Source organism: Dipodomys merriami, unplaced genomic scaffold (assembly GCF_024711535.1).
Source record: "Dipodomys merriami isolate MVZ:Mamm:240054 unplaced genomic scaffold, mDipMer1.0.p SCAF_51, whole genome shotgun sequence".
In the NCBI taxonomy this organism is placed as follows: Eukaryota; Metazoa; Chordata; class Mammalia; order Rodentia; family Heteromyidae; genus Dipodomys; species Dipodomys merriami.
The window spans coordinates 8,060,705-8,084,742 of NW_027206080.1; the positions used below are offsets into that span (position 1 = coordinate 8,060,705).

The 24,038-nt window shown below is 44.4% G+C and overlaps 1 long non-coding RNA gene across 1 annotated transcript; it reads right to left on the reverse strand.

Moving 5' to 3' along the window:
• Positions 1-8,300: 8,300 nt before the first annotated feature.
• On the reverse strand, positions 8,301-19,583 carry LOC138810911 (uncharacterized). Its single transcript, XR_011367265.1, has 3 exons — positions 19,523-19,583; positions 9,003-9,092; positions 8,301-8,447 (listed from the first exon to the last, which is right to left on the reverse strand). It is a non-coding gene; the product is annotated as an uncharacterized lncRNA (long non-coding RNA).
• Positions 19,584-24,038: the final 4,455 nt, after the last annotated feature.

A 24,038-nucleotide genomic window follows, 5' to 3' on the forward strand; every position in this document is an offset into this window, starting at 1 on the left:
AATTTATAGTAAAAACTATCATTCATCACATTTTTTGTGCCAGTGTTGGGACTTGAACTCATGGCCTGAGTACTCAAGTACTTTGTTCAAGGCTAGTGCTCTATCACTTGAGCCACAGCCCCACTTTTTTTGCTGGATAATTGGAGATAAGAGTCTTACAGACTTCCTTGCCTGGTCTGATTTTGAATCCTGATTCTCTGTTCTCAGTCTATGGAGTACCTAGGATTACAGGTATGAACCACTAGTGCCTGGCTGCAATACTTTTAATCCACTGTGACACCTTGCTTGCCCTGCCCTCCTTGTTCAAGTCAATGATGGGTGGGTAACATCCCCGCAGGGTCCCACACCATCACTGAGTCCCCTCCCCCCAAGAATGCCTGCTGGGCAGAGGGAAGCTGGATAAGTCGCCCTGACCATGTATAAGTTCTGGTGCGTGCGACACAGCCAGGGTGAATCCCAGGGAGACAGCTCTGCTCAGGCTGCTGCCAGACAGGCTGTGTGTTCCGAGAGCAGGGATCCACACATGGAGCCCACCATCCACGTTCTGCTTTCTCAAGACAAAGTAGGCTCTATCCTAATGTGGAGACTGATGCTGAGTGCTGTTCATTTAATGTGTTGCTGGGCACCCAGGCCCAACATGCTGACTGTCCCCATTCTAATAACTGGGAGGGAAAATCCATATTACAAATCACCTTACTCAGTGTGGCTTTATAAGAGCTATTTATTCCATGAGAACCAGTCCATGTTTAGCATCCTTATTCTCCTCAAAGCAGCATGCAACAGCACATCGATAAATGAAGGCATTTTTTTGCCCTCCTAGCTAGAAGAGGAGGGTGGGAGAGAATGTGGAGATGCTAGTCGTGTTAAAATAATTGATTCTGGTGATGGCTTTGGGCATTTTGTCCAAATGCCCTTCACAGCCGATGACCTTGCTCAGTGGTTCCCTTTGGTGGAGGATGAGAGGACAGTGTCACTGGTTGGCATTAGTCCCTGTGCATGCTCAGGAGGTTCAGACCTCTTGCTGGAACCTATGGGCCATGGAGATGTCAGAAGAAAAGGGGTTTCTTCCCAAAGGAGTAACAGTCAATAATGCAAAGGAGCAGAAATGCCATGGCCCTTAGAAAGTGAGATGTCAGGGTAATTAATTACCCGTCTCTTAGGTAAGAAGAGGGGATGCACTGCCCGGCTGCATCTCTGTGCCTAGCACTGCACCCATCTAACCAGGTCTGTATTTCTCAGTCCCTTTGCAAAGGGAGTATGGAGGGAGAGGAGTGAAAGGCACTTTAGGGCAGTGTCCCTGGGGCTGAATGGAAGAAGTACTAAAGGAAAATCTGGGAGCAGGCATGGTAGTACCTGTCTGACTCAAACTACTTGAGTCATTGGAGGAGAGCAATCTGAAGCTGGCCTGACAAAGTAGGAGACCCTACAAAAAATAAACTAAAGACGGGCGCCAGTGGCTCACACCTGTAATCCTGGCTACTCAGAAGACTGAGATCTGAGCATTGTCTTTCAAAGTCAGCCTGGGCAGAGTCTATGAGACTCTTATCTTTAATAAAACTACTCAGAAAAAGCCAGAAGTGGCACTGTGGCTCAAGTGGTAGAGCAATAGCTTTGAGCATAAACATGCTCAGGGATAGTGCTCAAGCCCTGAGTTCAAGCCCCAGGACTGGCAAAAAAATAAAAATAAAGCAAAATAGGGCTGCGGAGTATGGTTCAAGTGATGCTGTCCTAGCAAACAGTACTGCAAAATAACTAAGAAAAAATACTACAGATGTTCATCAAAATCCATTTTTGTTTTTGTTTTTTTCTGGATCTATGGGTATTCTCAACTATAGTTTTCATTAGAGGCCAGGGCAGATGCTCTTGTTTAAAATGAATATTTCCTACTTAGCCATTTCAGTCACTTGTCCAAAACAGAGAATATTTTTCTTTGGAGCCTAACTATGAAAAAAAGTCTTCATTAAAATTTTTGATTCTGCCTGAAAAACAGCAGTTTTTCTATTTTTTACAGACTGTGTCGGACAGCTGCTCTGGACTATGGTATGTTGCTACCAACTAAAACTACATTTGACTATGCTTTTGATATTCTGGTTATTTTATACCAGATGGCAGTGATTTGGATTTGAACGAGTCTATTTTTTTTTCTTGGAGGTGGAGAAAATTTGAATGAAACAATTGGGGGGTATTTGCAATGGGTTTGCTTTGGTTTTTCTTATAAGGACACGTCAATTGTCTCAAGGAATAAAGCTTTTTGACACTTTAAAAGACAGCCCTATCCTGTTATAACACCATTTTAAATCATCACCAGGGTACTAGGCAAAGTGACTTGTGACAACAGGATCAAGAAGCACTCTCTCCCAGGCCATAGTTCCATAGGACCCAGGAGAGCACTGGATGGCTGCAGTGTAGGTTAATGGCTTGGCTGAGCATCATGGAGAGGGACCCAGAACTAAAGGCCACATGATGTTTGGTTGACTGAAGCCCTTAATGGGAGATGATGTTTCAAATGTTTCCAGCAGCATTATTATATTCATAACCTAGAGTGGAAACAATTAAACATCAAAATGTGACATATCCATAGACTAGAGTATTATTCCATCATTAACAGGAATGGAGCACTGATTCATGTCACGAAACATCAAAATCTTAGAAACACTATGGAAGTGAAACTAGGTGCTGGTGGCTCATGCCTGTAATCCTAACTACTCAGGGGACTGAGATCTGAGGAGGCTCATACCTGTAATCCTAGCTACTCAGGGGACTGAGATCTGAGGATCACGGTTCAAAAGCCAGCCTGGGCAAGGCAGTCTGTGAGACTCTTATCTCCAATTAGCAACCAAAAATATAGAGCTGTGGCTCAAGAAAAAGAAACTTAGAGGCAGCACCCAGGCCCTGAGTTCAAGCCCCAGGACTAGCACAAAACAAACTAAACAAATTTTATGGATGTAAAAGAGGTCAGACATAGAGGACCACAATCACATGCTGCCATTTGTATGAAATCCTGAAGAGAGAAATCTATAGAGTGGGTAGATCTCTACAGACAACAGAGCAGTGAATTCCTAGGATTGTGAGAAGGTGCCAGGCTGGGAAGAACTGTTGGCTAAGAGGTGTGCTGTTTGTTTTGGGAAATAAGGAAAGTGAACTAAAGTAGACTTGGACCAGTTTAATTGTATGGTATATGGTTTAGATTGCAAGCCAACAATTTTTAAGTAAGAAAAAAAAGAAAAAGAAAATGATGTTTGAGATGGGCTTTGGAGACTGGGTTGCAAATGCACAATGGCTTTCTGCATGTGTAATCTGAAGTGTGAACTGAGAAGCAGTGATACTGGAGGCCAGGCCTCAATCCTAGGAGCAGGGCTTTTGAAGTCCAGATGTAGCCTATAATCCAGATGTGGTGTCAGTAAGCAAGCTCTGAATGCCACGGAACTGCTTTCAGAGCAAATTCACACTCTCTCTCCCTATCCTCCTTCACACAGCTGCCACAATCTCTCTCTTAAACACAGATCAAGGCAGGCTGCACCCCACCAGTCCCCCTTTGGTCTACTAAACTCTCTGTAGGCTTCAAGACCCTCCTAGCACTGGGCAGTGAACTGCCCTCTTAACCAAACACAGCAGATGTTTTTATGTCATGTGCTGTATTTATGTTCATCCTTAGGCCTACACTGTCTTTCTCTCTGCTTAAAAAAAAAATCACACCCAACACCTAAATGAAATTAACCTCCCCACATAGTGAGTCCAGTTCTTCTGGAAGCATGTAATCACATTTTCCTGGTCCACCACCTTTTGTCTGGTGCCTCCATTATGGCACTGATTTCATTATGGTTTTCTGGTATTTGTTCATATCCCTTTCGTTCAAATACATAGCTCCTGATGGCTGGAATCCTTCCTTTATGTCTGTGGATATTTATTGTGATTTACTGCACAAATCACACATCTCAATATTGTGGGAGATACCCACAATACTAAAGCATAGGTCCTTATTTGAATTAGTTTGATATCCCTATTCTCAGCATGAATGATTGACAGAGTATCTTAAATATAACAAGAGTTTTTACAAATCAATAAGAAAAGAGCCAACATTCCTATAGGAAAGAGATGCAATCCCAGGTGCTGAGAGCAGTTTTGTCAACACTTTTCTGGAAGTTTGCAATACAAACAGTAATGTCAAAAATCAGTTACGCTGCTGGGCGCCAGTGGCTCACGTTGTAATCCTAGCTACTCAGGAGGCTGAGATCTGAGGATTGCGGTTCAAAGCCAGCCCAGGCATGGAAGTCTGTGAGACTCTTATCTCCAATAAACTGCTCAGAAAACTGGAAGTGGCACTGTGGCTCAAGTGGTAAAGGGCTCGCCTTGAGCTGAAGAGCTGAGGGACAGCGCCCAGACCCAGAGTTCAAGCACAACAGTCGACCAAAAAAAAAAAAAAAATCAGTTACACTAACAAGGAGGATGAGAGAGGATGAATGTGCTTGAAGTAGGCAGTGTGTATATATGAAAACAGAGCAATGAAATATGTTGAAATCGTTTTAGGAAGGGAAGAAAACAGTGATGGGGGAGTTGGTTGGAATACTTGTAAATATATGTGGAGATGTCACAATGAAATACTCCCCCCTTGTATAAATAATGTATACTCATAAAAATATATTACTGCCAGGCGCTGGTGGTGCAGCCCCATAATTCTAGCTACTTAGTCCTACTGAGAATTGTGGTTTGCAGCCAGCCCAGGCAGGAAAGTCCATGAGACTCTTATCTCCAATAAACTACTCAGAAAAAGCCAGAAGTGGAGCTGTGGCTCAAGTGGCAGAGTACTAGCTTTGAACAAATGAAGCTCAGGAATAGTGCCCAGGCTCTTAGTTCAAGCTCCAGGATGGACACAACACACACACACACACACACACACACACACACACACACACACACACACACACACACACACACACACAGAGTTACAGACTTTCAACAGTTCTATACTCAGCAGCCAGAGATATGATTTGAGTAGAAATAGGATGATTTGTAATGAATAAGTAATTAAAAGTGGAAATGAGCATACCTATTATAGAACTCTTTTGCAAAACTAAAAATCTAAACAGTACTCTTAGTGTAGACAACATATCTAGGATAAGGTACAAACAAAAAAACCAACCAGAGCACATAAAAAATCTCCTTCACCTCCTAAGTATATAATTAAAGTGTTACTTTAGATTATTTTTATCTTATTCTTTAAAACTTTCCAGTGTGATTGCGTATTTATTCTAAAATCAGGGGGAAAATGCCATACCGGGCATGTACTTCAGTGGTAGATTATGTGCTTAGTATATAAAAGCCCTTGAATATGATCTCTAGTGTTGAAAAAAATTAAAATCAGAAAAAATAATTTAAAAAAAGAAGTAAAATCTAAAGGAAAAGCAGATGCTAGGTGCTGGTAGCTCATGCCTATAATCCTAGCTACTTGGAAGGCTGAGATCCCAGTTCAAAGCTATCCCAAACAGGAAAATCCATGAGACTCTTATCTCCAATTGACCAACAAAAAAAAAAGCCAAAGTGGAGCTGTGGCTCAAATGGTAGAGCACAAGTCTTGAGTGAAAAAGCTTAGGGAAAGTACCTAGGATCTGAGTTCAGTCCTCAGTATGGCGTGTGCATGCGTGCACACGCGCGTGCACGCACACACACACACACACACACAATCAAAATAAATAAAAGGAAAATCTGGCTGAGATTCCAGCAGGGCCCAGTACAGATGACCAGTGACTATTTGATGGGCTAGGCCCCTAACATACTGATCTATACAAATATTTAATATTATCATCAAAGGCAGAGAATAACACATTTCCTAAAGCCTGGATAAAGTGCTTTAACCAAAAAAAAAAAAACCCTCTTGTTTCCATTTCCTGGAATAAAGTGCTTTTTAAAAAAATTGGCATTCAATGAATGACTTGAAAATTGTTGACAAAGGACATGAAAGAGGCCAACGTACTCTAAAGACACAAATATTAAAGAACAGAAATGTCACAGCTGGAGATAAGGTGGTGCTGAAGTATTTACCTTGCAGAGGCCAGGGTCTGAGAGGCAGGCAGTGGTGCGACAGGTTGAACTGTGTCCCTCGTGATTTACAGGCTGAAGGCTTCAGTCCAGCATGTTCCTCAAAACATGGCCTTATTTGGAAAATGTCACTAAAGACGTAATTAGTTAGGCTGAAGTCATTAGGATAGGCTTTAATCCCATTGCCTGGCTGAATGTGACTAGGGTCCTTAGAAGAAGGGGAAGCTTCTGGGTCCTAGTGGCTCACACCTATAATCCTAGCTGAGATCTGAGGATCACAGTTCAAAGACAGCCCGCACAGGAAAGCCTCTGAACACAATCTCTAATTAAACAGCAAAAAGCCAGAAGTGAAGCTGTGACTGAAGTGGTAGAGAGACGGCCTTGAGCAAAAATGCTAACGTATAGTGCCTAGTCCTTGAGTTCAAGTCCCATGCCCAGCACAAAAATAGAGGAGGTAGAGCCTGGGCAGAGGCACACACACCAGGAACTATTGTGTGAGCATGAAGGTGGAGATGAGGTCCATGGATTTGCAAACTGTAGAAAGCCAAAGATGACCAGCAACCCCAATCAAGGAAGGCAGTGTGGACAGTCTCCCTCTCAGCTCTCAGAAGGAACCAACCCTGGGGATACTTTGATTTTGAACTTGGGGTCTCCAGCACTGTGAGATAAGAAGTTATTACTATGATGATGATGATGATCATGATGATCCCAGTCCTGAGATTTGAACTCAGAGCCTGTTATCCCTGACCTTTTAAACCCAAAGCTAGCATTCTTGCACTTGAGTCAAAGCTTTACTTCAGGCTTTTATGTTGATTAACTGGAGATAAGAGTCTCATAGTTTTCCTGCGTGAGCTGGCTTTGAACTATGATCCTCAGATTTCATCCTTCTGAGTAGCTAAAGAAATTCTTGTTAATGAAGCCTTGGCCTGTGGTACTTTGTGGCCCTAACCCTTAAATACAGCTGGAACCCAGGTAGGCCAGCTTCGCCCAGTGCCAAGGTCTCTGAGCATCCTATGGGTGGCTCTGAGAGGTTTCAGGGTGAATGAACTCTGGGACCCGATCCTGTTTTTGGACTGGAATGAAAGGGCTTGGATGTCTAGGTCCCAGGTGTGGTTGAAAGCAGGTCCTGAAAGTCCTTTACCTAAGCATGAAGCCTAGCATAGAGGGCAGGGGAAGGCAGATCCGGGGGCACACACTGAAGGCTTCAAGGACCCATGTTGCTCCTGAGTGTACACTTTTCTAGTGAACACAATGAAATGGCAAGTTTGAGAGCAGCATCTTTCTGCAGGCACTTGGCCTCTCTCCTTACATTCCTCCTCCAGCTCCAGATGTCTGAGGCAAGAACGCTGGGTCCTGGACTTTTAATTGGTTCCAGATGGTGTACTGAGGCCTCTTAGCATTTAAGGCAAAGCAAAGGAAATAGAAAAGATGGCATGCGACTTGATAAAGCTGAAGCAAGACATACTACTGAGGGGGTAAGCAGCAGCCATACAGAGAGGAAGGAAAGTCCAGGGCACCTTCGACAGAAATCTAGGGCCTCCTGGATAGTCCACTCTCATAGTTGCCTTCTAAGTCACAGCAGCCCCACTGGTTACATAGAAATCTAAAGGTCAGCTTCTAGGCTGAACTCAAACCAAGATCTAGGACTCAGTTTCTTTCACTTGAAGAGGGAGTTGGTGAGGGATGTGTGCAGTTAGCCCTGTGTCATTTTCAGAGTTTGGGCTGACCCCTCATCCCTACCCATGCAGCCTTCTCTGAGTGGGGCTGCATTCTCCACGGAAGGGCCTGAGGAACACATCCTCCAGCTCCACCTGGGACCCCCCCCAGGACTCAGATCCACTTGTTTAGGACCCACGGAATGTTTGAAAAGCGAGGATTTCTACAGAGCAGCTTAAAACGCAAACCAAACATTCTTCTGGAAGCCACTTCGTCCAGCTGTATTAGGCCAAAGAGGGAAACAGCCCTCAAATTAAAGTCCATGATACATTTTGTACATAGTTTGTGGTTTCCTATCACCTTCATCTTTCTTTCCCCTCTCTCTGTACTCCTCCAAGATTTGGGTTATCAAGCTGTGCCAATACACTGTTGCATTTTGAAGCAAGAAACTTGTAAAAACCAGGCTCTGGATCGTGTCCATTACAGCTTTGTAACATCTCCAAGTGCAAAGGGTGACATGATAAATTGAAATAAGTCCAAGGAGCCATTACGATGTTTCGTGTCAAAGAGCTGCTTTATTAAAGGCGTACCACTATAAATCAGGCCAGGGGAAAGTTGTGATTTTTTTGCCCTCTCCAAGTTCCAGATGGACAGAATCCATGCCTAGGGTCTTGGGGGCTGCCTTGCATGTGTCCAGGACCTTGCTTGAGGCTAAGCCGGAGGGCAGCATTGTCACAGGCTAGGGCAGGCAGTGGCTGTAAGGATACACAGAGGCAGATATAAGCACCCTAGATAGTTTGAACTCAGCACATAGATTTCTTTTTTTAATATATATATATATATATATTTTTCTTATCTTTAAGTAGTTGTACAAAGGAGTTGCCATTCAGCAAAGCCGTTTATGAATAGAGTGGGTCTTGATCAATATCACCCCTTTCAACATTCTCACCCAACCCTCCCAACCCACCCCTTTCCTCACTTCACTTAATCTTGTAGGCTATATATTGCCTTTTTTGCCATTCAACAAAGTATTTTGTGTAGACGATGCATCTGGATCTCTGTCACCCCCCCCCAACATTTTCACCACTGCCTCCCTCTTCCACCCACCCCTTCCCTTATTTTTCTTCCTGTTGTGGTATATACAATGACTACATTCAACACATAGATTTCGGACACCACCCTTTTCCAGTTTTGTCCTCTCCTCCTCTTCCCCTTCCCTCCTCCCCTCCGAGGCTCTTGATTTACAACTGACCCAAGACTGATAGGAAAAGATTTCCTTCCCCCAACACCTGAAAAAAAAAAAGTCTCACGTTTAAACTATCCAAAGGAGAGTTGTAATTCTTGTCTTGCCGGCTTTCTGGGATACTGGGATACAGGATGGCTCAGAAAAAGGACCCTTCCTAGGTAAGAAAAATAGTCAGTACAATTCCTTGGCATCATGACTTAATGGAGGAATACTCCCATTCCAGTGGGTGTTAAGATGTGAAGTTTCCTCGTGAGTTCATTTGTACTTGCCGTGGCTGGAGAGCAGGGAGTTTGGGATTAGAGGCACTGGCTGAGCCCCAGCTTTTGGCTGAGACGAGTCACCTCATTGTCCCCCAATCTGGCTCATAGAGCAGCTGGGAATAGGGTGTGTGGGAAGTGGGCTCGCTGTGGAAACATCTGCCCGCGGTGTATAATTGCCAGAGCTGACCTCAGTGAGTTGGATTTTTGATGAGGTCCCACCCTGAAGATGCAGGACCTGGGTTGGGTCCTTGAGTTACAACAGGGCTGCTGAGTGATCTGAGGTCCTGTCACCCTGACAGAGAAGAGCTGCTGTGACAGAGGGGGGAAAAGGACTCTCCTCTCGCAGGGAGTTTGGGGGAAGCTACGTTCCTGTGGCTCACCTTGCCTTAATGGTGGGGAGTGAGAGGAGACGGAGGAGCAGACACACTTGGGGCACTCAGAGGGCAGAAGTCATGCTGAGTCTGACTTGCCCAGGGCTTAGCTGACAGGAGGAGCTAAACAGAGGCAGAGCCACCATTCCCAGCTCAGGGGAAGGTCAGGATCGGGAAGCTGGCCTCTCCTCTGCCTACCCTCTTCCCTTAGGCCAGTGGAAATCTTCACACGAGAATTATCAAGCTCTTTCAGAAAGATCTTTGGTTAAAACACTAATGAGAACAGTGGGAGGTGTAGATACCACAAGACTCCTGAGGACCTTAGAGCAGGTGTGTTTGTTAGAGAGCATGTCCCTCACCCCTGAAGGAGAGGGGTCAGGGGTAACACCTTGAGTAGGCCAGGGAAGTCCATATGGCCCAGTCACAGCCTAAGGGCGTGGCCACTCCTAGGAGCAGGCCCTCTGGTGGACAGCCAGCTCCCTTGCCTAGCTCCACATGGGTGTGGGGGGTAGACCATCAGGAGGGGTTGTCATGTGGGCAGAAACCATGAGACAGGACTTAGAACAAAGCAAGGCTGTATGACCAACGTAGACCCTAGTGGCCAACTGGCTGAGACTGGGTGGCTGAGACCAAGAAACCCTTGCCCCCCCCCCAGTCCCACCTGTCTGCTTGGAACCTTGGAACGTAGTACTACTGGTAATGTCCAAGGACATGGCTGCTGGTGTCTGAGTACCTGCTTCCACTGGCATGAATGTGGAGACAGTGAGAAATTCCAGACTCAGAGCAAATGGAAAGAACAATTGAGAAGGTAGGGCCACAGTGCCAGAAGCCAAAGGAAAGGGGTTTCTGAAAGGGAGGTCAGTTGGCACTGCAAGAAAACTGGGAGTACTAGGAGATGATGGGCCACCAAGAGGTGCTGGTGCCTGAAGGGCAGAGACCATGCGCGACTCAGTGACCTCAGTGGAGAGGTAGGGTCAGAATCCTGGGCTGGAAGAAAGTCCCCATCCTTAGGAGCAGAGAGTGAGCCTTCAGGGTTTCAGAGCTCCTGGTGAGAAAAAGCTTCTTTCCCAATTCTCTTCCAGATTTCTGATGGCATAGGCAGACCTCTGCATCAAGTTAGAGCATCCCTAGCACAGCGTCTTTACCGGCAAACCCTAGAGTGATCAACAGAGGGCTGACCCCTACCTGAAGCTTCGGCAGACACAGGACATTGTAATGACATCATTTTGTCTTGGTTGAATTTTCTTGCCAGTGCTGGAGATGGAAGATGGGCTAATGCTCTACCACTGAGCCCTGGCATTGAAGTGTGTGACGCTTTACTGAGAGATGGCTGATATACAAAAGCTGCACACATCATGTAAAGTTTGATGTCCTCAGACTCATCAAACACCTCTGAAAGCATCAGCAGGATCAAGGTAATAAACATCTATCCTTCTAAAACTTTCCTTTGGCCCTCCTTATTTTTTTGAGTTGCTGTGATGATAGATAGACAGACAGACAGACAGACAGATAGATTAATATGTATATATATGGTATATAACATGATATTTTGCTATACATATTTTGTGAAATTATTTTTCCAGGCAAGTCAATCATCTCTCATAGTTGCCATGTATGTGTGTACGAGTGTAAGAGCACCGAAAATCTACTCTATAATGTAACATTCTTAACTATGCTTATTCTGTACACTTAATCTCTAGATTTATTTGGGTTTTGTGGGTTTTGTTTGGGGTTTAATTTTTCTGTCTATGTCTGTGGCCGGGGCCTCATGCCCTTGGCTTTTTCACTTAAGAGTAATGTTCTACCATTTGAACCACAGCTGTACTTCTGGATGTCTACTGGTTGTCTGGTCGACTCACTGGTTGGCTGGTTAAGAGACTCACAAACTTCTGCGTAAGCTGGCTTTGAACTGTCATCCTCAGCCTTCTGAGTACCTAATATTACAGGCATGAGCCACCAGAACCAGCTCTAACAGCTTTTGTTTGCTTTTTGTGCTAAGAACCTATGAGTTGTACCTCATTAGCAAATGTGTGTGTACCGTGCAGTGTTAATTATAGGCACTATATGGTACAGAAGACCACTAGAATTTTCCATCTTGCATGTTTTATGGTTTGACAAATGCTATTAGCTTTCTCAGTCAGTGTAGTAATAGGAAATCTCCTTATAAGCCAATTTTATTGAAACAAAATGTGAGTCAATTTAAAGATAAAAGGAGTAAGTGAATGTAGGTGGTAGTGACTGGCAAAAAATGTTATACAGAACATGGTAATGCCAGTATTGGTCACAAATAATGATGATGCTTGAAGGCATTTCATCTTCTTTGGGAAGAAGAGGCTGAAGACAGAGCCCTGGAGTCTAATGAGGCTAGCTGATTTCTCTGAACCCCCAGCATGTCATGAGACTAAAACAGGAATTACTATCACCCATTAGAATGACTCTTCAACACTTTATAGAATGACCTTAAAACAAAATTATCATCACCCTACAGAATGACCAAGAATTTAACTCAAGCCACTCAGAGCAGAGTTCACACTAGGTATTGGAGGCTTTGATAGCTGCTTGTCCATAATAGGATAACGCTGACATTACAAAGTGAAGCAACATAAACATTAGTCCTGGTCCTCTGGTCCCCTGGTCCCCAGGGGGGGCGATGACAGGATGGCCACCCCTTTAGCTGGGAAACTCACCTTCTGGGCCACACATGGAATCCTGGCTTGGAGAGAAATTCCCTCCAGGGCCCAGGCTGGTGAAATGAACACCAGATGGGAAATGCAAAGCATTGTTGTGAAAGCACATATATAAATAAGCCTAAAAAGCAGACCCATGCTTCTCCCTCATGCAGAGAAAGAAGCCAAGTGAGGGAGATAATGATTTAATCAAAGAAAACCAGCTGACAGTTACACTGTGCAGATGCAAACAGACTGAGGGGCAGGTCTGTCTTCTCTGCTCCTCCTTCACCCCCTAAAGAAAATAAAACACACATGTGGGAAATCAAAGCTGTACTGCCAAGTAGTTTGCATTCAAATTAAGGATGAAAATCTAATGCTTTTGGGGGTCTGGTATTGAGAAAAATGTCTGATGTTCTGAAGACAAGCTGTTTATCACTCTTCTGACCCCTTCCTTCCCCTGGGGAAAATCTGAGCATGGGGTGTTGCAGTATTTTCTGTTGCTGGGTTCATGGCTCCAGCAGGAAAGACAAATGGTTAAAACAACAGGTGGCCTGTGGGATTTGCCTTTAATTAAGTATTCTAGGAGGCAGGAATTACCTTGTAATTTGACCAAAGCTAAAGCTCTGCTTTAATTGAATCCATATTCTATCGTTCCTCTTTTTTTTTTTTTAATAAGCCTTCTTTTGGTTTCTGCTCTCGTCTTCTTACCCATTCCTTTTAGTCTTCAAAAAAATGCCTCAGAAATCTTAAAGTGAATACTGAGAAACGTATGGCCCCTTCTACAGAATCCTCCAAGGCTGGGCCCAGAGAGTCCTGGCCAATCTCTGGTCTCTTTCAATCTCCTCTGCTCTGTATGGGCCAGGACCAGGAGGGACCTCATTTGTTACCTCCACAGTCCAGGAGAGGATGCCTGAGTGCTATGTGGGTCAGGATTTATTAAACTTTACACTGTAACTGTGTGTAGCTTATTGTGTGCTTCATGATATATAATAGTACTTTGCTAAAAGCTGAAGAGAAAGAAGGAATGGGGACAAAGAGGAGGCAAAGGAGGAGGAAAAGAAGCTTCCATTCTACTTCAGTTGGTCCTCCCTCCCCATTCTCCCAAACCTAATAGGTTCAGATGCAACTGAATTCATGGAATGGGTAAACTATAAGAAATAGAGGGAAGTTTGAGTGACAGAAAGGCATGATCTTTGGGTGTCGGCATGAACTTAATTTCCAACTCATTCATTGACTGGTGGGAAAATCTCTTTGATTTCTCTCTCTCTCTCTCTCTCTCTCTCTCTCTCTCTCTCTCTCTCTCTCTCTCTCTCTCTCTCTCTCTCTCTCTCTGTTATTGCAGAGGTTCTTAACCAATCTCAAGTTACCATCTACTCATACACAGCCACAGAACACAAAGATCTAGCTAGCACTGATATTCTTATTTGTCTCATTCTTGAAGGGAAGCGACTCATGGATTTCCCGATGGCATATTCAGGATTTCTGGCTGTTCCAGGAACTGTGGAAGACTCAGAAATACCATATGGACAATTGCAGATAGGCCATCTCCTCTTGGGACAGGGAATGCTTTGCTTGTAGCATCCTCGTCCTCTCACCCTTCCTGCCATAGGTAGAGTAGCCCTCCTTCGCATACAAGGCAGCAGTGGCTTGGTGAGCAGGTAACTTCAGTAGGTCCTGCAGCTGGCAAAGATGGAGGGCAGATCTGATGCTGAGCAGAGCAAGTCAGGAAGTTCTGAATACAGGATGTGCTCCTTCCGTCAACCATAAAGAGCATACTGTAGAAGCCTGATCTGAAAGCCCCATAAACAAGGAGAAAGGGAAGTGTTTGGATGGAGGTAACTTCCCTCAGAAAAAAAAAATAGTGACAAGAATCTCTTCAAGCTGAGAATCTTTAAAAGAAGTGGAGTCCAGTGGGCACTTCAGGAGTGATTGATGAAATGTCACTGTGACCAAGAGGTACTCCACTGAGTACAGGTGTCGAGTTTGCGGTCTTCTTACTAGTCTTGGGGACCCACTGGGGGTCAGTGTGCGACTGGGAAGAATCTGGAAGAGCTTCCGGTCCTATCTAAAGTCTAACCAAATCTATTGATGGTTCTGGACGAGAGAAGGACTTTTGGAGGTCTAGCTTGCTTTTGCCCTGGCTGAAGTCCATGGTCAGGGCTGTTCACTATTTGCCAGGGGATGAGCACTGGAAGGAGTCAGAAGCAGGGAAGATGGCTGTGCATGAGGGATTCATTTTATGACTCCTCTTCCTAAACCTGTCTACCATTTCCATGGCACATGGAATCGGCTGTGCTACAGTCACAAGGGTGAAGTGCACATGGAGGCACATTCAAAGCCAAGATCCACCATGGATCATCTAGGTAACACCAGGCCTTCCCTCTCCCTTCACAGAGAGAGCAACAGAAAGAGGAAAGAGGCAGAGGAACCAAGTAGATGAAATAGGGACTGAGAACACACAAAAGCTTCCCTAGCTCCTCTGGGAAACCTGGCACAGGCCAGGTTTAGACCCCCATGGGTCTATAAGGATGGGGTTGATGATAATGGCGGTGGTAGTGATAAGAGCACCGCTGGGCTGAGCATGGTGATGCAAGCCCCTGTAACTCCAGCTACTTAGGAGAAGATGGAAGAGCTTCCATCTAAAGCCAGCTTAGGCAACAGGGAGAGACCCACCAAACACAATGGCTCCACTTATAATCCTAGCTATTTGGGAGGTAGTGATTTGGAAAATGATGGTTCAAAGTCATTCAGGGCAGAAACTTTACAAGATTCATCTCTACCCATGGCTGGGTTCAGTGCCACATTCCTGTCATCTGTTTCCAAGGAAGAACTAATAGGATCACAGTCCATAGGGGCTTGTATATAAAACAAGATCAAAAATAACCAGCAGATCACTGTTGGTGAGAATGAAAACTGGCTCAACCACTCTAGAAAACAACATAGAGGTTCCTCAAAAAACTAAAAATAGAGCTTCCCTATGATCCAGCAATCTCACTCCTGAGCGCTTACCCAAATGACCACAAACAAAGCCACATTAAAGCTATCAGCACAACTATATTCACTGCAGAATTATTTACCATAGTTAAGATATGGAATCAGCCCAAATGCCCCTCATTAGATAAATGGATCAAGAAAAGTGGTATTTTTTTGTTTTAGTATTTTTATAGGAAGCATTACTTCTAAGGTATATGTCTAAAAGATTCTTCTTGAAAATTGTCAAGGCAAGACTAAGTAGCTATAACCCAAACTAGGAAACAGAAAGCAAGATTGTCATTTGAAGCCATTCTAGCCTACATGTTAATGAGATCTCATCAGAATCAAATGAAGCCCATTAGTGGATCATAAGTGTCATCCCAGATTCAAGGGAGGCATTAGCAGAAAGATCATTGTTCAAGATTGGTTTTAGCTAAAACTCCTGAACATACCTGGTAAAATAACTGACAGAAAAAGTTGACAAAGGACAAAGGGTGAGTCGATGCAACAGCAATACTCACTAGACACTATGTTGGAAATGAACTTTACAACTTTGGGAGGTGGAGTGAGGGGAGCCAAGGGAGAGGGAAAGTGGGAGAAAACGAGGGAGGGGGTAACAATGTTCCATAAATAATGTACTTGTCACCTTACTTATGGAACTGTAACCCCTCTGTACATCACCTTTACAATAAAATAAAATAAAACACCAAACCACCCCCCTCCCAAATAACCAGCAGAGGCCAGATGCCCGTGGCTCATGCCTGTAATCTTAGCTATTCAGGAGGCTGAGATCTGATGACCAAAGTTTGAAGCCAGCTTCAGCAGGAAAGTCAGTGAGACTCCAATTAACCACCAGAAAACCAGAAGTGGCTCTGGGGCTCAAAGTAGTATAGTGCTAGCATTGAGCAAAAGAGCTCACAGATAGCGCCAAGGCCTCAAGTTCAAGCCCCATGACTGACAACACACAGACATACACAGACACACACAGACACACACAGACACACACAGACACACAGACACACACACACACACACACACACACACACACACACACACACACACACACACACACACACACACACACACACACACACACACACCCAAAACCAAAACCAGCAGAAAAGCACTGGAGACATACCTCCACTGCACCTGCCTAGCATATGCGAGGCCCTGAGTTCAATCCCTAGTTAGGAGGTAGCGCAGAGAATGGCACAGATCATTGGGATGATCAAGTGTTTCTGAGTGAGTAAGAGTTAACTCCATTCCAGTAAGGACTCAAGAGTAGCTATGGGCATCTTTCAAATCGTCCCATCACATAAGGAACAAATATGAACTTGGATTTATAGGTAACTTTCTTTTAGATTTAGCGTCTGAAAGGTCTGTTTCTGTTCTATCTTCTTCGCTTACTAGCTTCTGACTGGGAAAGTTCCTTACAGCATTTATCTCATTTTGCCTCCAGAGAGAGGGTAGTACTCCCCTCTGCTCTCAGCCTGCAGGCATCCTGGGGGCCAGGGGCTCGAGTGGGCGTGTGGAGCATGCGCTACACTCACATCAGAGGCAGCTGGAAGGGCAGCTAGTCCCTACCCTCTGGCCTCTGATTCATCATCCACAGAACTGGAGAAGGAGCACACAGGGGGTCCTCTTGCCCTTCAAATGTTCAGCTGTGGCAAGAATCAAAGAGTATATGAGAGCAGTCCGCAGGGCATAACTCAGCCAGGAATCCACATACTGCAGAGGCTTCACGCTGGACAGCTACACTTTAGTCTTCAGGTAAGGTCACTTGAGCACCCCCTCCCCCTCCCTCCCCCTTCTCTCTCTCTCTCTCTCTCTCTCTCTCTCTCTCTCTCTCTCTCTCTCTCTCTCTCTCTCTCTCTCTCTCTCTCTCTCACACACACACACACACACACACACCCCTATACACCTACACACCTGAGCTGAAAGTGATCCTCTGCCCAGTTGAGGCTTCAGAAGCCTCCAGACCAGGCCTCAAAGGAGAGGTGGGGTTCCTAAGCCAAATTCCTAGGTTCATGCATAGGCCTGACCCCATGGATGCCATGGACTCGGGCTAAAGGCGACCCTCTCAGTGGGGTAGTGAAGGAAGCTTTTATCCTCCTCATTCTAAGCCCCTGTAGCCTCTCTGGCTTCTTGGCTCCATGAATTGCTTGATCTTCGTCCAGCTATTTGCTCATATAAACAAGAGAGAGGAAAAAATAGTAAAGTTGTGAAAAATAGATATCCAGAATTGGGTCACCCTGTTCAGCATGACTAATTCAGTGACCTCTGACCACAGCCAGACCTCAAAAGGGCCATCTGGGGAGAAGGGAAGAAGGCACAGGTATGGAGTGCCTGGGGAAGCCCGGAACACCTTTTTGGAGCTGGTGCATGGGCTTGCAGGGGTCGGAGGTGGGGACTGTTTGAATTGGAAGGGTGTTGGACATTCTTTGGGTCTAGGAGGTTTTTATCCTACTACAGTAAGTGAAGTCACTGGACCCCCTTCACACAATGCATCTAGATTTCCCCCATGCAGAACATTAAGCCAAGACATTTAAGTGGGAACACATCCCTCCCAGACCTCTGTGAGCTTCATCCTTGGATTTGCATTTCCTTGATCTTAATGCCAGCAAGTTTATAGGACAGAACAAGCAAGCCCAGGATTTACCGGCAAAAACAAGGCTACTGCTGGAAGTTGGACTTCCATTCTGCTGCACTGTTTGAAGACCTATTTTACTTTCAATGTGTCTTTCTGTAGGCCATTACAAGCCTGGGAAACACATTTATACCTTGGAGCAAATGGAATGTATTTTAATTGGGTCAAAAGGAATTAGGACAAAGTTCCAGTTACGCAGGAAGCATAAACAGGAGGATCAAAGTCCAATCCAGTCCAGGAATAAAAATGAAATCCATTTTAAAAATTAGGTAAAATGAGGGGTTGCAGGCATGGTAGCACACTAGCCAATGAGAGGAAACCTTAGATAATGAGTTCAAGTCTTGATCTTGTGGGGTGGGGAAAAATCTAAAATGAAAAGGGTTTAAGGTATGGCTCAAGTGGTAGAGAGCACTTGCCTAGCAAGTGTGAGGCCCTACGTTCAAAACTAGTACCACTGAATAAACGAGTTGAAACTAGAGTAAAAGGTTTGCTCTGTGCTCAATTAGATAGTTTCTTCTGCTCAAGACCTTGAGAAGTAAGAAGGTTGCATATTGGGTGCTGAGGGTCTGGGAAGGAAGGGGTTTATTGGAATACTTAGATTTAGCAGAGGAGAAAATAAAGGAAAAGGAATCATGATCTTGGGAAATGAACCCTGGGTTTGAGATTAGCTTTGGAGTAATTTATTTGACCTCTCACTTTCCTTATCTCTATCTTGGAAGTAATGATACTTATCTACTAATAGGCTGAAAATAAAAGAAGAGGAGGAGTTAATTACTGGTGGCTCATCCCTCTTATCCTAGTTACCCAGGAGGCTGAGATCTGAGGACTGTAGTTCAAAGCCAGCCCAGGCAGAAAAGTCTGTGAGGTACTGATCTCTAACTAGCCACCAAAAAGCTGGAAGTAGATCTATGGCTCAATTGGTAGAGCACCAGCCTTGAGAGAACAGTTTCCAGGCTTTGAGTTCAAGCCCCACTATTTGAACACACATAGATGAAACATGTTTCAGATTCATGAACTGCAGTCATGTGCCACATAATTTATTTATTTATTTATTTTTGCTGGTCCTGGGGCTTGAATTCAGGGCTTGGGCGCTGCCCATATCCCCTTTGTGTTCAAATCTAGTGTTCTACCTGTTGCGCTACAGCACCACTTCTAACTTTTTCTGAGTCGTTTATTGGATAAGAGTCTAACAGACTTTACTGTCTATGCTGGCTTTGAACTGCGATCTTCACATCTCAGCCTCCCGAGTAGCTAAGATTATAGGCATGAGCTACCAGCCTCAGCTAACAACATCTTTGTGTTGCTGTTGTTGTTTGTTTTTAATCAACAATGAGTTGCATATATGACAGAGGTCCCACAAGATGATTATGAAGCTGGAAAGTACTTAATGCCTAGTAGTGTAAGGGAACAGTGTAACACGTTCCTCATTGTTTTTGGTGATACTGGTAAGTAAATGTCCTTCACTGACAATTGTGTAAAAGTACAACACCTACAATTATGTACCTACAATTGTGTACAGTACTATTTACACAATGCCTTATGATAATAAATGATGTGTTACTGATCTGTGTATTTATACACTACTTGTTTTATTGTCACTCAGAAGTATACTTAGGACACTTGTACTTCACAGATTCTTCTACTTCTCAAGAAGGAAGGCTTACCTCTGCTGTGGCACACTGTCAGCATTCCGTGTACATTTTTTGATGACATCTAGAGGCCATGTGTTCTGGGTGTGATGGCACATTCCAGCTACTCAGGAGGTGGATATAGGAGGATCACAGTCCAAGGCCAACCAAGGCAAAAGCACAAGATCCTATCTGAAAAACAAAAGAACTGGGGTCATTATTTAGGTGAAAGAGTATATGCCTAAGAATCAGGAGACCTTAAGTTCCAATCCCCAATCCTGCCCAAATCGCCAGTCCCTGCTTCTCTGTGGGGGGAAGGACCCATGCTAACTTTGTGCAATCACACTGTATGAAATTGGCTCACATTTTTCAGTGTGTATTCTCCTAGCTTAGTGACACACAACTGTTGCGTCCAGATGGTATTCTTCTTCAGAGTCTGTCATTGATCCCAAGCTCACTCTCAGATGGGTGCTGGGCTGCTGATTTTACCTTTGCGCCAAGCCTGAATGGTAGGCAGAGACCGCTGTCCTCATTTGCAGATTCAGGGCCCCAAAGCTGAGACATCCCTCTCCCTCCCTGGAATCTCAAATTCCAGACTAACTTTTGAGAGGCTGCATCCCCTGCCAAGAGGGGAGGGAATAGTCAAGAGCAACTACCCCTACACTACACTTTAAATTGTGATCCCCAAAGATGATTAGAAATGAGGTTCAGGTTTGGCTGCTCTGAGAGTCTGCATTCTCAGACTGCTCTGCAAAGTCTAATCAGTGGTTGAACCTTGAGCAGCAGCCATTAGGCTGCGGGTTTCCAAGATACCTGGAGGTTGGGTGAAGGAATTCTGGGTAAAATTTACCTTGAAGAAGGATGTTTTGACCTTTCTTTCTTTCTTTCTTTTCTTTCTTTTGCTGCTGCTGCTGCTTTATAAAAAAAAAAATTGAAAAGCACAGCTAAATAAAATATGCCATACATTTGGAGACACTCACTTGTATGGATAGTAAGAAATTTTGGTCCTGAAAGAAAAATTCTTTCATATACTCTGCGGACTCAGGGGAATTGACAGCCATATTTGGACAGCTGGCCTCTCATTGACCTCTCTGCTGCTACCTAATGGAAAATGTAGAAGGTTCTCAACTTAGAAATAATGATATTTACATAGCCTCTGTTCTCTCTCTCTCTCTCTTTCTCTCTCTCTCTCTCATACACACACACACACACACACACACACACACACACACACACACACACACAAAGAAAAGGACACTTGCTTTTGGCACTCATCAGCTCCAGGCATTTACTTCTATTTGAAGTCAGAAACATGTCTTTTAATTTCCCCCATGTTTAAATTTCTTTTTTAAATTGTTATTGTAAAGATGACATATAAAGGATGATTATCTAAGTCAGGTAATGAGTACATTTCTTTTGGAACAGTGTTATCTCTTCCCTCATTTTCTCCCAGTTTTTCCCTTCCAATCCCTCCTCCCACAAATTGTGTAGCTCACTTTCAATATTGTCTACTGAGTGTCACTGCTGCATTTGTTCATCCTTTATCCCACCATTTCTGTGCTCCCACACCCTCCCCCAAAACAGATTAATTTGCATACTGGACAAAAGGTACAGAAAGCAAAAATAGCAACAAAGAAGAACAAAATTAAGAAGCAAAATAGCATAAAACCTCTTGTTTCCCTTTCTTGGAGTTTATTTCAATAAACATCATTTCATATGTTCATATACCTATAGTTATTGAGCCTTTGTGATCCTCTCCTAAGAATATCCTCCTTGTTTAAATTTCTTCTGGGAGAGCAGGACACTTCCAAACTTGCAAGTATGAAGTTGTTACCTCCATGGACAACAGAGTATTTGTCCCAAACATTGAATGGAGTTACTACAGACCAAAAGAAACATACTAGAGCTGGACTGGAAGGACCTGAATGGTCTGGAAGAAAAGAATTTTGTGACCAAACACATTAGAGAGGTTCAACAAGTCTCTCTCCTGGTGGGGCTTTTACAGTCTGCTAAAAGATACAATGGGGGAATTCCCTCCTTGATGTCATGGAACACCTACTTTTCACTGGACATTTCTAGGATCACTAGAAGTCCATGGCATCCAAATTCTGGGGAAAAGTGTTCAAGGCATGGCTCTAAAACAACTAACTCAATTCCTTAACTTGGGCAAGTACTAGCCCTTATAAGCTGGCTCTTCCAAACTATCAAACCCCAGAAAGTTCCAGGCTAAGACTCTGAGTCAGCCCTGGAAGTTTGGTGCAGAAGCTGAGCTAGAAGTCCCCCTCAAAGGTGAACTACTGAGGATCCTCCCTTCCCTGTTCTGCATATGCAGGTTTCACTCTCTGTGTCTCCACTGGGGCTCACGAAGGGCCATCTGCAAGTGTGGGTCTGGCTGAATGTGGGGAATTAGCATGGAGGAGACTCTCACTGGGGTTGGAGTCTGAGAAGAGCTACTGGAGGCCATGGAGAGGAGATGGCAGGGTCCCTTTGTTCCTGTAAGAAAGCAAGAGAGGATAGAGGACTTGCTGAAAAGGCAGGATATGGATGTTCTCTTCAGACAGAACAAAGCTTGATTTGGTGTTCAGTTTCCTTAACTCTCTGCTTACTCATTTCTCAAACAAGGAGCAATTTGGTGGTTCGCTGGCCCCTCCTGGACAGTCAAAGCCTCCCACATAGCTGAGCCTAAGTGATGCTATGCATTAGAGGTAAGCTTGGAGGGGGTGGGGGGGGATGTCTGCCCACCAGACACATGCTTTTTATTTTCATCATTATATATTTGACCATTTCTTCAAAAAAATGTGATCTAGCACCTCAGTGCCTGTATTCCCAGATGTTCTTGCTTTGTTAGAGGCTGGGTTCAACCGGGTGCGGTCAACCTGCTGTACTCCCACATGTGTCTGGCTTCGTGGCTGGAGTGTGAACAGGTAAAGGGGCAGGAAGTACAGATTCTTGGGGATATTCTCACTTCATGGAGATTTGCCTCCTGGGCTGCAGAATGAATCTGGTCCACTCAAAGAAGGTGTAGCTGACTGTGTCCAGCAACAGAATTGAGGACAGTTCCTCCTTACCCAGTCAATTTCCTACCCTGCCTTTGATCCCTTTTAGACTTTAAGAATTAGGCCTAATTCACTGGATGAGATCGTCTTAATTTCTACCACTTTGAAGGACATTTTTTGGAAGATAATGATTTAAACTGAAATGTAGGAGACAATTTATCCCCTTAAAATAGTTCTCCATTTGAAGGTGTCCATTTCACCCCTTAATGCTTCAGATTAACATGACATAGGACTCTGCATATTCAAGTGACTGGGCTTAAATTATGTAAAACTTTCTATTTTCTGATTCTGACTCCAACCTGGTTCATCAAGATGGTTCTGCCCATTTATCACTGTTGTACCCAGAGTTATAATAGTACCAAGATTACAATGTATCAAGTGCTATTCTGAACTTAACTCTTGTGAACTCATGGAACTCTGACAGCCAGGAGATGTTTTTGTGTCCATTTAATGGATGAGGAGACTGAGACACAGAGAGGTTAAGTAATGCTCAAATTCACGGAGCTTTAGATGGTAGAGCTGGGATTCAAATCCCCCAGGCATAAGGTTTGGGGCTTGTATCCTTTCTAGTTGTTTGTTAAAAAGAAGACAAAAGGAAACACCAGATGCATGGATTTTCACAGTAATTTTTGGTATGGACTGAACTGATCAAAAAGTATCCTAGGCCAGACACTGGTGGAGTCTGTAATTGTAGCTATTCAGGAGTTGAGGTCTGAAAAAAATCACAGTTCAAATCAGCCTGGACAGAAAAGTATGTGCCAATTAACCACCACCCACCTCACCCCACCCCAGAAATGAAGTTGTGGCTTGAGTGGTAGAGTACTAGCCTTGAGCAAAAATGCTAAGAGACAGCACTTGGGCCCTGAATTCAAGCCCCAGTACCAACACACATACACACACACACACACACACACACACACACACACAATACCAACACACACACACACAAACACACACACATACATACACACACACACACACACACACACACTATGTCTTAAAATAATGTAGCAATCTTAGAGCCTCTCTGATGTATTGGGGTTTAGATAATTCATGAGAATTATGTGCATTCAGGAGAAAATATCTAGGAACCTGGGAGGAAGGGAGAAGAGAGAGGACAATGGGGACATGAGGAGTTCATTCCCAATATTGTACACTGAAAAAGAGGGAGGGAACCCCAAAAGAGGGAACTGGAGGAGTTGGAGTGGCCGGGGTGATGCACTGGGGCCTTGTCACACCTCCTTGTTACTGAGCTTATCCCCATGTACTACATGGCCACCCTGGTCTTCCTGTCCCATGCCATTCATAGCTGAGCTCTGAGCAAAAGGACCCTGAACTTGTCCTGTTACACCACTCCAGTTGATCTCCCCAACCCCCAACACTTCAACCCCTCCAGCCCACTGATCCATGCTCCTGTGCCTTGTTTCCTCAAATTCCTGTTCTAATTGCCACCTTCTAGATGAGGCCTGCCTAGGCCACTGATTGAAAGAGATACC